This window comes from Cucurbita maxima, unplaced genomic scaffold, assembly GCF_002738345.1.
Source record: "Cucurbita maxima cultivar Rimu unplaced genomic scaffold, Cmax_1.0 Cma_Scf00264, whole genome shotgun sequence".
In the NCBI taxonomy this organism is placed as follows: Eukaryota; Viridiplantae; Streptophyta; class Magnoliopsida; order Cucurbitales; family Cucurbitaceae; genus Cucurbita; species Cucurbita maxima.
This window is the reverse complement of record NW_019272280.1, coordinates 35,569-48,142: the sequence shown is the minus strand read 5'-3', so window position 1 is coordinate 48,142 and position 12,574 is coordinate 35,569. Positions and strand designations below refer to the sequence as shown.

The following is a 12,574-nucleotide window of genomic DNA, read 5'->3' as shown; positions in this document are numbered from 1 at the left end:
TTCATAGGCATAAGGTGTACTAAACATAATATAGAAGTATCTCGATGCACGTGGTATATAAAATGCATGAGGTCCCACAACATTAAAGCATGACATATATTCATGGCGCTAGGATGCTAGTCATACCTCCGATCTATTCCTAGCATAGTGTTCCTATGAGATATAAATAATTGATTCATTTCATATTTTTAATAATTAACAATACATGATTTTTTAATGTCTCATAGTCCTAGAATAGTGTATATGATATCATAGCGTAACTTGTATGCAACATATCGTATATCATATCATATACATAACATAGTATATGTCATACAACCATAAAACACGACATGTGCAGGGGCCACAGGTAGAGATGTCCATTCCCTATCATCATCCTCACCATCTATTTCATTCTCCATTTCCATGAATTTCTCTATTTATTTGTGTGGAGATCAGGGTAAGGGATTCATCTCAAGGAAGTGGCAGGGATCGGATTCCCCATGGAGAATTTTAGTGGGTTTTAAATCCAAGAGTCAGTCTTAGAGTGTTGAAGATGAAAGGCGAATAATCTTTATATGAACAATGACTTTTTATGGGTTAGGAAACAATGGCATTCTCATGTTGTCTATATTTAGTTTTAGAAGACCTTGTAAATACATTTGTTATTAAAATTAAAATGGTAAAGTAGAGCAGAGAGAAAAAAAAAAAGAAAAGAAATAGAGAAGCAAGAAGGTTTTTTAAGACAAACAGAGTGTTCTTTGTCTTCTTCTATCGTTAGTATGTGTGAGACTTATTTCACAAATTTATTAGTTTTGTTTAACAAATTTGTATCGAGCCAATGGCGAATGTGACGGGTCAAATGCCGCTACCGCGACTAATGAAGACATACTACGAGAATTGGAGCATTCATATGAAAGCTTTTTCGATTCCCAAGATGCATGGGAGGTGGTCGAAGAAGGGTTAGAAGAACCAAAAGATACCACGGATTATACAACAGCACAAAACAAGGCGTTAAAAGAGGTGCGATCAAAGGATGAGGAGGCACTATACATGTAGTTTCGAGCCGTTGACGTGTCGGGCTTTGAGAAGCTTGCCGAAATTTTTTCTCTCCTGAGAGTCGTAATACTAAATCTAGCTTTCAAAGTCAGTTCATTTACCTCCTTCTTGTTCTCGAAAGGACTCTCAGAAATCCTCGAATTTCATCCTTCGTAGAAGAACATATCGAACGGCCAAAATAAGTTCATTTACCTCCTTGTTCCTAAAAGGACCCTACAAAATTTGGCTTATGTAATTTGTCGAACCTACAACCTTCACGTTATTAACACAACAATCTAATCAACTAAGATAATTGGGCATAAGTAATGCACATTATAGATCGTTAGCTCCTAATCCAGTCAATCGAGTTTCGTTTACATAACTTTATGCATAATAAACTTAAAAAAATCATTATCTTTTAAAGTTCGTAGTGTTTTAACTCGTATCATGAAAAGATATAATTAAAAATAAATGAAATTAGCCCAGGTTTGTAGTTTAGGTTACATAATTTTATGCATAATAAACTTAAAACTTTAGGTAGTTATCTTTTAAAGTTTGTAGTGCTTTAACCCCGTATCATTAAAGATATCATTGAAAATTAATGAAATTAGCCCATCCAAGTGGCAAACATGCTACCTTCGCACTTAATTAGTGCGACGTTCTAACAAACTGAGCTAATGGGCCAAAGGTTTTATGCAACTTGCAGATCAATAGCTTCTAATCTAGCCAATCACTTCATTTTAAAACATTATATTTAAAGTTCGTAGTGTTGTACTCCCGTATAATGAAAAGATATTATTAAGAGAATTAATGGTACTGTCCCATGGTAAAAGGGAGGTCCATCACTTCATTTTATAAGCCCACTTGAACTTTTTAAATTCATTCAAAGAATACATTTTTTTATGGCTCTAGGTTAATATTTTGGCTAATCTGGCTTGGGTTTGATACGTTCGGACACTTTCTTCTTTCAATTTTTCAGAAGTTTAAATTAGTATGACTACCTTTTGGCTAGTTAAATTTTTAGAATCGAGTTTAAATTATTAATGCACACGTAGGTTTAGTTAGTTTATATACTTATGAGTAAGTTTAAATTACTTTATGAAAAAGTAGGTAAGTTAATTTCCATAGTAGAATTTTAATTTATGGTTGTTGGACTTCTTAGGAAAAATTAAAATTTAGAGGCCAGCATTAAGCTAACTTCAAATGGTTGTAGTTGCTTCGAAGGCTAACCAAGTAAGTGGCCTTAGCATCATTTGGTTATAATTGTTGTTGTATGATGACACGTGCTCGTGGCTTTGCAAATTGTAATAGCCCAAGCTCATCGCTAGCAGATATTGTCTTCTTCGAGTTTTCGGGATTACCTTACGCTTTTAAAACGCATAGAGAAATTTTCACTCCCTTATAAAGAATGTTCCCCTCTCCAACTGTTGTGGGATCTCACAATCCATCCTCTTTCGAGACTCAGTATCCTTGCTGGTACTCGTTATTTTCTTCAATCTATGTGGGATCTCACAATCCACCCCCTTTCAAGCCCAGGCATCCTTGCTAGCACATCGCCCGATGTCTGGCTCTAATACCATTTGTAACGGTCCAAGCCCACCAATAGTAAATATTCTTTTCTTTGGACTTTTCCTTTTGGGCTTCTGCTCAAGGTTTTAAAATGCGTTTTCTATGGAGAGGTTTTCACACCCTTATAAATAATGATTTGTTTCCTTCTCCAACCAATGTGAGATCTCAAAACGCATTTGTCAACTACTAAATGAAAATCAATGCATACACTGTTATTTGTTCTCCCCAGTACACCACTCGGTGTCTGGCTCTGATACCAACATTAACACCCCTAATTTCTTACCCTAAGTAGAGGTGTCAATACATGCCTGCCTTAATTAACATATGCGGACATTGAAATGAAACATTTTCAAATGAAGCCATAGACTTACACATTTAATTTAAAACAAGAAAGTAAGAAATAACGTAGTTTTAAAACATGAAAAAGTTTTGCATATATCCCATAGGGTCGAGACTTTATCCAAAGTACATGTGTAAGCTTGTGAGTGCAACAGCCCACCACTACTCGAATGGTAGTGTGTCCTTTTGTTATCTTATGTAAACCTAGAAAGAATTCCATGACATAATCTCTAAGTTGTTGAACCTTTGAGTACCAATTAGATTCACTAACCAACGGTTTGGCCATATCCTCTAACAACTATCTATGTGACCTACCACGTTGAAGAACTTAACCAACTTGGGATTCACTCACTATGTATTAGTAATTTAGTGTGGTATTCACATTAAGGACGAGGTGAATAATCTCATGTTCGTTTGGTAAATATGAAGTAGGATACTTACTTTTTGAGTTGTCTTAATACTCTAACTAGTCATCTCTTCATAACATCATTAAATCTTACTTACCTTCATATATCATCTAGTACATCCTTATACTATAACTAAGGCCAGCAAATTCCTTAACTTTTGAAATCTCTTCTCACAAACTCATTGTAAGTGCGAGTTGTGATCGCATAGATTTAATGAGTTAAACTCAAAACTTTTGAGCAAACCTTCTACCTTGTCAAAGCTAGGAAACTTACAATTTTATATCTCTAAATAAGTCTAGACAAACTACCATTTGTTCCTCCTTTAAAATGGTTCACCAGACCATATTCTATAATATTCACTGTCTAAGGAAAATACTTTTGTTCAACCAAGACTCTTCATCAGAGAGTTTGGTATAACGCTCATTATATAGAGGTATCAAGTTGGCTTAAGGGCTCATCTTGTTATCTTTTTTGTCTCTGATTAGCCTCCTATAATCGATATGAACACTTATAAAACAAGTTTAGAAACCTTGTTAAATATCTAATTCATAAAAATTACTTAATCTATGAGAAATTAGTGAGCCCAACAACATCACTCTAACTCACACAACTATGTCGAACTTCGAGAAAACCTTTTAACCTTTCCTTGTTGGTTCATATGCTTGAGGGAACCCTTGTTTCTACATGTATGCATTTTTTTTTTCTTTTTAATAACTATCTGGATAAGCTCTTAACGTTCAATATATCGTCGTGTGTGCCCATTATTTCCTTTTAACGACTAGAGATATTTCTCTCTAAAACAAATGTTAAGGAGTGTGAAGTCCTGACTTAGTAGCTCATATGTCTATGGCTCGGTCTACCTTAACTCTGTCAAGTTGTTGTGGCCAGAATCTAAAAAAATTCAAGTAGATTCAAGGCTCATATCTCGTGTGGGTATTAATGTTGGAATAACTTAGATATAACATTCAATCTTATTTCAAATCTTCCTAATTTATTAGAGTTCATACCTTAAACACATTCTAATTTCCTTATGTGATCTTGCATACTTACCCTTAAATGGGTTTCTTAAAAAGTTTATTTAACAATTGAGGTCTTTTAGAATCTTGAAAACATTTTATAATTATTATAGGGGTATGTTGATCATTTACAACCCCAAATCTTGGTTAAATCTGGACATATTCCAATGGCCTTGTAACTTGGTATAAAATCTTTGAATCATGACATATTCAAATGGTCTTCTAAGTATGTTATAGATGAGACAACTCATTGAATCCAACGACCAAATTTAAAATGGAGATCAGTTGCCCACTAATTAGAGAGAATATGTATGGCATAAATTTATAAAATTTACGAAAATCTAGAAATTTTTAACGTCGATTTAAGCTCTCTCTATAAAGCCTGAAGTAGGAGCTTTCGTTTAGAGTAAGAATCGAGCTAAGTCGAGCCTTCAACTGTGAGTTGTTATAGCCTTTGAGATTTTGGGTTTCTTACTGTCTGATTTCTTCCAAAATTGAGAGCCATAGTCAACCATTTTCCTTCAAACCTGCTTTTGCACCTTCTAAATTAGAATATCCACAAGTTTTGTGATGAAATAAAGTGTTGAAGGTGCCTCAAACACAACTTCTCAATTTGGTTTGTCGTTAAAGGAAGATGGTTGAAGCCCGAAAATTAAATAACGAACATGATAGGTTTCTTGACAAATTTGCATGTAGGCTCGAAAATTAAATACGAGCCTACATGCAAATTTGTCAAGAAACCTATCATGTTCGAATTATAAACCTCCAAATAATATTTCCGTAGAAGACCACGAAGGTTAACAATGTTGGGTTTTATGTCCTAAAACTCATAGTTTGTAAACAAAAATATATTTTATTTTCAATAAAGTTATTATGGTTGTTTATTCAGTAAAGGTTAACAATGTTGGGTTTTATGTCCTAAAACTCATAGTCTGGCTATAGTATGATTACTTGAACTATATGTAGAGACATAAGAGTTGATCAAGTTCAAGTATATAGTCAAAATGATCTATAGTATAAGATTAAGGCTAAGTACCTTATTCTGGGGACATTATAGATGCGGTCCACTTTTGTATATGATATAAACAATGTGATCACTAAAATTGTACATGTGGAGACATGTGAGTGGGGGTGTCCTATGCAATGAGTATTGCATAAGATCGGACCATGAAGAAAATCACTCACTTTTTAATGTCGTTTACTATTGAGACTGATTTTCTTTTCATTCGATGACCTAGGTAACTCGATCTTAATCCTTAGCTAACCATGAACTCCTGTTTATTCGGAATTATCCTTAGATTTGCATGGGTGAGAGTGGCTCAAGTTCACTGACTCAATAGGCCTCCCATTTCAGGGGTAAGACTGGGTGAATGGATTGGGACGTGGGGTGCAAGATGGAATTCACTCCTGCCCATTTTTAGGGATAGAGGAGAGGTAGTTTCCTTAAGTACTTACTCCTGGTCTTGAACAAGGGGCCCCACTTTCTCATTGGCCTGAGAGGGATTCGGTTTACTGGTTGGACCACAAATCAATTGTTCATTAGAGGACTAGTGAGACATAAGAAACAAGGAGTAACTATAGGGGTAAAACTGTAAATTGACCCAGCTCTAGTTACAAACAACCTGTGAAGGATCGACTTACTAATCATGGTTATATCAAATGGACATAAATATATCTATAGTGAGGGGAGTGCAGCTACTAGGCTATAGTGGAATGTCCTAGTAGTTAACGAATGTTGGTTAACAAGGTTAATGAGTTTAACCGGTTAATCTTGGATCGTTGGAGCCCATGATCTATTGGTCCATTAGGTTCCTCTGCTAGCTCATATTGGACTAAACCATAGAACAATGTGACGAGTGAGTTCGAATTCAAATTAGGGATAATGCGCTACATATATACGATATATTTAACCACATTTTTGTTTTATTTACCAATTAAACAAAAAGAGAGAATCTGACATATTTAAATAAGATTTAATATCTTAATCAAATATGTGTCGGAATTAATTGGGATTATCATTTGAATTAATATTAAATATTAATTAAAAGTTTAATTAATCATTTAATATTACTTTAATTTGAAATTAATAATTCAAATTGATTGTTGAATCAAAATGAAGAAAGTTAACATGTTGACTTCATTTAATGGAAAAATCCATGTTAGTGAAATTTTGAGGTGTCAAAATTTGGTTTAACCAAACTTGCATGCTTGCCAAATAAACCCCACAAATTTGAGTGGAATTTTGAGTGTCAAAATTTGGTTAACTCAAGCATGCATGTTTCCCACATAATCCCAAACATTTGAGTGTCAAAATTTGGTGATCTCAAATTTGCATGAACATGCAAACATGACTATATAAATAGAGTGATCATAATACATGAAAGGTCTTCTTGTTGGTGAAAAACCTTGAGAATAACCTCTCACAAACACTCTCTTCATATATACAAAATCCCTCCCAAGTTTAAGTCATTCACCGGATTCCACAATCCCGTTCTAAGGCCAGAGGATAGTGGAGAAGACACTAGTGGTGGTTCGAAACCGGTTCGTGAGGAAAAAGGAATTTGAACTACAAAAGGTTAGTATTCAAACTCATTAAGTTTTAATACTTATGAACATGCTAGTTATTTACTATAATTGATGTTCTAAAAGTGCCTAAGATCCAAATTGCTTCCGCATGTGTTATATTAACACCATCAATTGGTATCAGAGCAAGTTTTAGGCACTTTATTTACATTAATTTGATCATGGTGGGTACCATTTCATGAATGAAATTTTGTGGTTGCTAAAGTGGATGGTTTTGGTTTTGGCATTTTTTTATGCTTCCATTTGATACAATTATTGTAATAAGCCTAATGTGTATGGGCTTTAATGAATGAAGAAAGGTCTGTAATTTTTATGGAGTCATTAGAGTCCATTTTAGGTTGTAATTGATCGAAAATGGAAGAGATAGCAAGCTGAACCGAAGAAGAAGATGGAAGAGGCAGTTCGGGTGTTTTTTCTGCCTTTGGAGTCCGGTTCAACGGTTTTAAGGGTTGGTTCGCCCAATTCGTGATCCTCGGGAGCGGTTCAAGTTATTTTTAATTATTAATGTAATAATTTAGTTAATTGCTTGTTTTAAAATGCCAAAACCAATCCACTTTAGCGTGTTTAATTAATTATGCATTATGAATGTATGTTTTAATTAAATAGAAAATGTATATGCATAAAGTATGTCATATAGATTTAAAATCCCACCATAGGCTAAGCATGTTTCATGCATTCCAAGTATGTTATAAGTGTTATAATGTATAGTATGCATGTTTAGGGTTCCATGAGTGATAGATATAAATTGTTATATTATTGCATGGAATGGATGATTATGTAATTGTTATATAAAGCATGCTAGATGCATGTTATAGGTTATTTTCAACGTCATAAAATGAGATAGACGTTAAAATATATAGATAAGTGCATGCTCATTTAGGGTTAAGAACCGAGCACGATCAATTTTAATAGTTAAAATAGGTCGATGTCTTACAAAATTGCGGTTACGAGAAAGCTCAAATGGCACGATCTTGTCTAAGACTGGAGGTACTTAAGTTGACGGTTTACAGAACACCTACTATCTGGAGATCGGACCAGTACTTAAGCTTAGTTAGCCCAGTTTTATGAGCATGCTTAAGTGATATAAGTTTTAGAAAAATCACCTAGACTTAAGTTATATTTAATTAGCCAGAATATAGCTAAGTAATAAGTATACCCAACCGTCTAAAATACTTAGTTGGAGGAAAAAGATAAATGAGATGCATCGTTTTCCTTTTACGCTCTCTGGAAAATTCACACCGTGAGATTCATGCTCAATCTTGCGTCGCCCTGGGATCGTCCTCCATTTCGAAGGTATTTGTATGAGTCAATAACAAGGTGAATAGAGAAAGTATTTTATAGTTAGTGGGAGAAGGAAGTATATCAACACCTCCTATGGTCTCCACCACTAGGTTGCACCGTGAGATTCCCATGTTCCACCTGCATGTTGCCCTAGAGAAACTACCCATTCGGAGGGTCGTAACATGGGAGTCGAAACAACACAAACTTCAGAAATGGATAGGATTTCTTAGGTTCGTTCCCAACTTTGGCATTTTCATTCGATAGCATTGTTGGGACCAATCTCTGAGGTCTGAAAATGGCGGGTCACACTTACGAAGAATTAGTAAGAGTTAGTATATTCTTGACCAAAATAGCGATAACTAAAAACACTATAGGAGTTATTCTGGGATTAGTGTTTAAAGTCAAGAATGTCTTGGTTTAGTGAATGAGTGATTGACTGCCCCTCGATAGCAGTTGCTCTAACTCACTAAAGTATCGTTGCAAAATAATAATTTTTTGGTACATTATTACATTTGCTAAAACTGATTGGATTAAATAGGATTAAGTCAAATCACTAATAGAATTTTCTTTGTATCACACAACATGACAAACTCAATAGTTCAATTACTCGCTTCTGAGAAATTAAACGGCGAGAATTACGCAACTTGGAAATCAAACCTAAACACAATACTGGTAATTGATGATTTAAGGTTTTTTTTAACTGAGAAATATCCTTCAAACCCCAACTCAAATGCAAACCGAACAGTTTGGGATGTGTATGGCAGATGGATAAAGGCAAATGACAAAGTCCGAGTGTACATTCTAGCCAGCATATCTGATGTTTTGGCTAAGAAACACGATGTTATGGGTACTGCTAAAGAGATTATGGAATCTCAAAAAGAGATGTTTGGACAACCGTCCTTCTCCCTTAGACATGAAGCCATAAAATACATTTACAACTGTCGTAATGAAAGAAGGGACCTCAGTTAGAAAACATGTCCTGGACATGATTGTCCATTTCAATGTGGCAGAAGAAAATAAAGTTATCATTGATGAGAAGAGTCAAGTTAGTTTTATAATGATGTCTCTTCCGAAGAGCTTCTTCCAGTTCCGCACAAATGTTGTAATGAACAAAATAGAATATAACTTACCTGCTCTTCTCAATGAGCTACAAACTTATCAATTTGGTCTGTCTTTAAAGGAAGATGGTTGAAGCTCGAAAATTAAAAACGAGCCTACATGCAAATTTGTCAAGAAACTTATCATGTTCGATTTTTAAACCTCCAAATAATATTTACGTAGAAGACCACGAAGGTTAACAATGCTGGGTTTTATGTCCTAAAACTCATAGTTTATAAACAAAAACATATTCTATTTTCAATAAAGTTATTATTGTTGTTTATTCAGTAAAGATTGTTATTGAATAAAGTGAACTTTACAATCATTAATTTAAATCCAATAAACTAAGAACACTCTGGCTATAGTATGATTACTTGAACTTTATGTAGAGACATAAGAGTTGATCAAGTTCAAGTATATAGTCAAAATGATCTATAGTATAAGATTAAGGCTGAGTACCTTATTTTGAGGACACTATAGATGCGACCCACTTTTGTATATGATATAAACAATGTGATCACTAAAATTGTACATGTGAAGACATGTGAGTGAGGGTGTCCTATGCAATGAGTATTGCACAAGATCGGACCATGAAGAAAATCACTCACTTTATAATGTCGTTTACTGTTGAGACTGATTTTCTTTTCATTTGATGACCTAGGTAACTCGATCTTAATCCTGAGCTAACCATGAACTCCTGTTTATTCGGAATTATCCTTAGATTTGCATGGGTGAGAGTGACTCAAGTTCGCCGATTTAATAGGCCTCCCATTTCAGGGGTAAGACTGGGTAAATGGATGGGGACGTGGGGTGCAAGATGAAATTCACTCCTACCCACTTTTAGGGATAAAAGAGAGATAGTTCTCTTAAGTACTGACTCCTGGTCTTGAATAAGGGGCCCCACCCTCTCATTGGCCTGAGAGGGATCCGGTTTACTGGTTGGACCACAAACCAATTGGTCATCAGAGAATTAGTGAGACATAAGAAACAAGAAGTAACTATAGGGGTAAAACTGTAAATTGACCCAGCTCTAGTTACGAACAACTTGTGAAGGATCGACTTACTAATCATGGTTATATCAAATGGACAAAAATATATCTATAGTGAGGAGAGTGCAACTATTAGGCTATAGTGGAATGTCCTAGTAGTTAACGAATGTTGATTAACAAGGTTAATGAGTTTAACCGGTTAATCTTGGATCGTTGGATCCCATGATCTATTGGTCCATTAGGTCCCTCTGCTAGCTCATATTGGACTAAACCATAGAACAGTGTGACGAGTGAGTTCGAAGTGTTCGAATTCAAATTAGGGAGAATGCTCTACATATATACGATATATTTAACCACATTTTTGTTTTATTTACGAATTAAACAAAAAAGAGAGAGTCTGAGATATTTAAATAAGATTTAATACCTTAATCAAATATGTGTCGAAATTAATTGGGATTGTCAGTTGAATTAATATTAAATATTAATTAAATAGTTTAATTCATCATTTAATATTACTTTGATTTGAAATTAATAATTCAAATTGATTGTTGAATCAAAATGAAGAAAGTCAACATGTTGACTTCATTTTATGGAAAAATCCATGTTAGTGAAATTTTGAGGTGTCAAAATTTGGTTTAACCAAACTTGCATACTTGCCAAATAAACCCCACAAATTAGAGTGGAATTTTAAGTGTCAAAACTTGGTTAGCTCAAGCATGCATGTTTGCCACATAATCCAAAACATTTGAGTGAAATTTTGAGGGTCAAAATTTGGTGATCTCAAATTTGCATGAACATGCAAACATGACTATATAAATAGAGTGATCATAATACATGAAAGGTCATCTTGTTGGTGAAAAACCTTGAGAATAACCTCTCACAAACACTCTCTTCATATATACAAAATTCCTCCCAAGTTTAAGTCGTTCACCGGATTCCACAATCCCGTTCTAAGGCCGGAGAATAGTGGAGAAGACACTAGTGGTGGTTCGAAACCGGTTCGTGAGGAAAGAGGAATTTAAACTAGAAAAGGTTAGTATTCAAACTCATTAAGTTTTAATACTTATGAACATGCTAGTTATTTACTATAAAAGTGCCTAAGATCCAAATTGCTTCCGCATGTGTTATATTAACACCTTCAAACAAGACTTAGTAAGTCCAATTGAAGAAAATTATTTTCGTTTAAAATTTGGGAGTAAGGATCAAAGTCTTACTTACAATCAATTTTCTTCAAAATTGAGCCTTTCTTTAGCTTTAGAAGATTAAGTGGAGGGCTTTTAATGAAGAAATTGGGAGTTAATACGTCATAGATAAGGTTACCTAAGGAAACAAAATTCAGCTGTTTTTAATAAGGATCAAATTCATTTTTGTATCGAAAGACCATGGGACCATACATCTTCATAAAATTTGTGTCTTATAAATTTCTAAAATTGAAAAAATAGATAATATTTTTATACACTTTCAACTTTATATCATCTCTAAACAATATATAATATGTCAAGTTAATTACTTTATATATATCTAATAGAGTTTCAACACATTAAAATCAATTACTTTAATAAAGGTAAAGTTGAGTTTTATATTACATAAATACTTTATATATATCTAATAGAGTTTCTAACACATTAAAATCAATTTCTTTAATAAATGTAAAGTTGAGTTTTATATCTAGTATCATAAAGTTTTAATTTTATATCTATTATGCATGTGACTTTTACTTTTGAGTAGAGCAATATAGCAAAGGTCCCACCGAGATTTGAACTCGGGTTACTGGATTCAAAGTCCAATGTCCTAACCACTAGACCATGGGACCACAAATTTTTCAAGATTTGTTCGTCATAAATCTATGAAGTTTAAAAAGAATAATAGTATCTTATTTGTTTCTTATAGATCTCTAAATTTTGAAAATGATTTGTGTCTTTGTTTTTAGTTTTGTATTTGATAGGGTTTCAGCCCAATAAAATCAATTAATTTATTAAAACATTTGTACAATTATTCAACCATTCTTCTTCACTCATTTTCATCCACTTTAATAAAGTTCACAAAAACGTTATTTTGAAATAAATTTAACTTTACAAAAAGATACTTATTTAATAAGTTTTTCCCCATCCATATTTTTTAACAGTTTATTTGAATATTCTAGGTGACATTATGGAAGTAAAAAAATCAAATTATTTGTGTTTACCCTATTTTTATAAAAAGAAGACAATAATGAAATCCATGTGCTACTTATTAATATATCAATGACTATTTAGATCCAAACAGTTACTTAGTG

The 12,574-nt window shown here is 33.7% G+C and overlaps 1 non-coding gene across 1 annotated transcript; it reads right to left on the bottom strand.

Annotated features, from left to right (window-relative positions):
• Positions 1 to 12,040: 12,040 nt before the first annotated feature.
• Positions 12,041 to 12,112, bottom strand: TRNAQ-UUG. Its single transcript has one exon. It is a non-coding gene; the product is annotated as a tRNA-Gln (tRNA).
• Positions 12,113 to 12,574: the final 462 nt, after the last annotated feature.